This window comes from Vitis vinifera, chromosome 6 (genome assembly GCF_030704535.1).
Source record: "Vitis vinifera cultivar Pinot Noir 40024 chromosome 6, ASM3070453v1".
NCBI lineage: Eukaryota > Viridiplantae > Streptophyta > Magnoliopsida > Vitales > Vitaceae > Vitis > Vitis vinifera.
This window is the reverse complement of record NC_081810.1, coordinates 538,159-542,430: the sequence shown is the minus strand read 5'-3', so window position 1 is coordinate 542,430 and position 4,272 is coordinate 538,159. Positions and strand designations below refer to the sequence as shown.

General features: G+C 34.9%; 1 pseudogene; it reads right to left on the bottom strand.

Moving 5' to 3' along the window:
* Nucleotides 1-1,271: 1,271 nt before the first annotated feature.
* Nucleotides 1,272-3,952, bottom strand: LOC100244910 (receptor-like protein 46; annotated as a pseudogene).
* Nucleotides 3,953-4,272: the final 320 nt, after the last annotated feature.

Genomic DNA, 4,272 nt, shown 5'->3' with positions numbered 1-4,272 from the left:
GTTATTTTATATTGAATTGTTTAAAAATTCTTAAAAAATTTAAGCTTATTTGAGATAAAATTACTAAAAGTATTAAAAAAATTTAAATTTTTTTTAATTATTTATCTAATTCTTTTCAAAATTTTCTTTAAATATTTTTGTCAATTTTTATTATAACTAACTCTCACTTTTGGTTTACATTTCCTTTAAAAACAATTTTCATATTTTTTTTAATACTTTTATATGATAAAAAAACGTCAAGATTATATTTAACGATTAATTTCATCAACGCAAAGCCAAAATATTACTCCATATGTTTTTATTATTGACTTAAAAATTTATTATTCAACTTGGGCCTCTAAGGAAGGCCCATTCATACCAAGACTTGGGCTTCATGAGCAAGAAAAACAAAAGCTCTCGGATTTTCTTTTCCTCTCATAGGCCTATGTTAGATTTTTATAAAATTCAAGGGAAGAAAACATAATAGAGAGAAAAAATAAAAAATAGATTTAAAATAAGATAAATTATATTTGCATTAACATAAATTTTTCTTACATCCATCTAAATAATAATTTTTTTGCCTTAAGAAGAAATACACATTCATATTTTTCCCCAACACTAAAATTGAATATTTGAACCGACCTTCTTTTCTTTTGTATTTTTCATAAATTTTTACTTTAAAATCATTTCTAAATTCCTCCTAATTGTTTTAAAACTATTTTTATAATGATTTTTTTAAATTAAAATTTACATAACAAGTAAACCCTACAAGATATTTTCCTATTATGGTTGTTAAGAAGAAAAAATTTGAAAGAAAAAGAAAGAAGATGAATATGGAAAAGAAGGGTGAAAATAATATTTTAAATTTATTGGAAATTTGCAGTTAAATGCCATTAATATGGTTAATATTTCAAAATAGATGTATAAATAAGGTGCATGTAAAAGGAAATTCTATAAATGTAAATAAAATTTAAATAAATTATTTTTACATATTACTTTATATTTATTTCACTTATCTAAAATAAATAAAAATTTGCACAAATAAAACTGCATTAATCTTAAGTTCTTAACTAAATATTGGAAAATAGTTTGAAAAAATGAATAGGAATAATGATGAGATATATGATTGATGCCCAATGTACATAAGCTTTTATGTAGTGGAAGAATTCATTTAAAATTTTGGAACTTAATTATACTTTTGACTAATTTACCCTTAGATCAAGTATATATATATATATATTATTCAACAGAAGAATAAGTAAATAAATACATTATGCATGAAATGACACGCATACCGGCTTATCAACATAATGAAACTATAGAGAAAATGCACTTTTATTTCAATTTTTTATTTTACATTTCACTCGATGCAAATACCTTTTACTTAACCAAAGGTCTTCCGCCATCCCATGAAATTCACTGCTTGTGGAGACCGCCCTCGATCCAATATTCTGGTTTAATTCCATCGCCTGATTGGACGATTTGGACGATATGGGCGATGCCGGCGGGCGTTTGAAGGTGGTGGTGAGGTAAAATACCCGGTAAGAAATATGATTCCAATTGCCAACAACAATCCAACTGGGTACCCAATACACACACCTTCCCATAAAAACCATGGCTCCTTATAATCATGCTCCTGTGGCTTCGTCGGTGGTGGGGGCTCATTTTCAGGACATGACACATGAATTTGCATACCACACAATCCACTGTTGTTGGCATAATAGTTTGGATCCAATACCATTGTGCCCATTTGCCCACCATCTGGGATCCGACCTGTGAGCTGATTGTTACTCACGTCTAGAATGGTGAGTTGTTGCAGCTTTGTGAGGGTCGGAGGAATTGAACCAGAGAGCTTGTTGTGGGACAAGTCCAAAGTCTCTATATTCTCTAAATCACCAAAACTTGTTGGTATCTTCCCGGAGAGTTTGTTGTGAGAGATGTTGAGTAGCTTCAAGGCTCTAAGAGTGCCCAACGAGGCTGGAATTTGGCCGGAGAGTTGGTTATTTGATAAGTCTAACAAAGTGTACATGTTAAGGTTGTCGCTAGAGATACTTGCTTTGAGTTCTTCCAATTCACTATCAAGTCCCTGAACTCCAGAGAGACCTGCACTTCTTGGCTCGACCATCTTTCAGTAAAATCTAAAGCGATTTTCTGAAGGATTGATGATGGCAAATTTGGTGCTTCAATCATTCCAACAAGGTTACGAGACTCTCTGGGGATTTCTCCAGTTAGGTTGTTGTTGGAAACATCAAGAATTCTGAGGTTACTGAGGTTGACAATACTTTCAGGGATTAAACCTTGAAAGGAGTTATTCCGGAGGTTCAAAACTTGTAGAGTGGAGATTTGGGAGAGGAAGTTCGGCAACTCACCTGTAAGTTTGTTGTCCTGAAGTTCAAGGCGTTCAAGCTTGCTCAAGTTAGTCAGATTCCATGGCAAGCCCCCTGAAAACTTATTTCCGCCCAGTGCAAGAAATTTAGTTTCTTTAGGAAAGGTCGTTGGAACCTCTCCTGAGAGTTCGTTGGAAGAGAAATCGATGTAAGCTAGTGCTCCTTCAGAGTAGAAAACTGGGAAAGTGTTACCAGAAAATCTATTTCTAGATAGATCCAACAGTCGCAGGTAGGGAACATGGATGAGGGATTGAGGAATTGGCCCAGAAAAATTGTTCCCGCTCAACATAAGAATCCTAAGGAAGGCTGCATCTCCAATGTTTATGGGCAACTCCCCGGAGAAATTGTTCCTTGAGAGAGCAAGCACGCCTAGAGAAGCTCCAGAAAAAAGACTAGGTGGAAGAGAACCCGTAAATTCATTATCTGATAGAATCAAACCCTGAAGTAATTTCATTTCAAGAAGCCATTGTGGAAATATTCCGTGGAGGTTGTTCTCACTCAAATCCAGAAAATAAAGACCCGCTTGGGTAGAAATCCACTTTGGAATCTCTCCAAAAAGAGCACAAGATTTCAGAGACAAGCGAAATGGCCTGGGGTTTGGTGCTATCGTCACACTGTTATTCCAAATTAGACGGTTTCCTCCAAGATAAAAATCCTGGAGGCCCTGGAAATCCAACAACCAAGATGGAATTTCTCCGGTTAGCAAGTTGTTTTGCAAGTAAAGCTTTTTCAACTTGCTTAGTTTTTGCATCGAAGAGGGGATTCCACCGGTTAACCGATTGTTACTCAATGCCAAAGTGGAGATGTTGAGTAAATTTCCAATCTCTCTGGGTATTTTCATGGATAAATCATTGTCACTCAAGTCCAATTCTTGTAATCCCTTCAAAGACAAAACTGAAAGAAGCATACCATCTGAAAATTTGTTACCCGAGAGGGACAACACCTGCAAACTTGTGAGGTTTCCGAATTCTTCAGGGACTTCTCCACTAAGAGAATTACCATCCAAAGAGAGATACTGAAGAAATGGTAAGTGAAAGAGCTGAGGAGGAATGGATCCACTGAAGTTATTCCCCAACATATATAGACCAACCAAATTGCTAAGGTTTGCAAACCCAACTGCCGGGATTTCACCTTGTATGTTGTTGTCTGAGATGTGAAGCCACTCCAAGCTTCTGATGTGAAAAATGGGTGCCAAGATAGTGGACTGCACCCGGGGCTGTGGAGACAGATCGGTGAAAAGGCCTATTAGATCGAGACTAATCACAACACTTGTAGTTGAATCATTGCATTCAACCTCCTCCCATCGACAACAACTTGAACTTGAATTCCATGACTGCAACTGAGAGTCGGAACTGTTCAATGAAGAAGTAATAGCAAGGATGGAGGACTTAAACTGGAGAAGAGCCTGCTTCTGGTGTGCAGGGCAAGTTAGACAAGGCAAGAAGAAGAAAAAGAAAAAGCTGCAGAAGGCAAGCAGCAGGCATGGCTTCGCCATAGATGAGTTTCTTGCGTTCTTTGCTGGCGAATTAATGGAGGTGGACTGCGTGCACCATGATGGTGAAGAACATAAAGACATGGCCCATTGGCTTGGGATGTTAGGTGACCTTTGAGGTAGCTTATTCCAATGGAAAATGTAATAATAAGGTTGGTTTTTTATTTTATATTTATTTAAAGTGATGTTATTTAATTTATATAATATAAAAAAGAGTGCTATTTAAAAAATATTAAATCTAGTCAAACAAAATAAATAAAAATAATATTTAAATATATAACCAAATGTAAAGATAATATTAACAAGAAGATTTTCAATATAAGTGGAAGAGAATAATTTAAAATTTTATCATAAATGTAATCCATTGAGAAGTGTAAGACCATGATTTAAAAATTTAATTATTTAAACACTCTT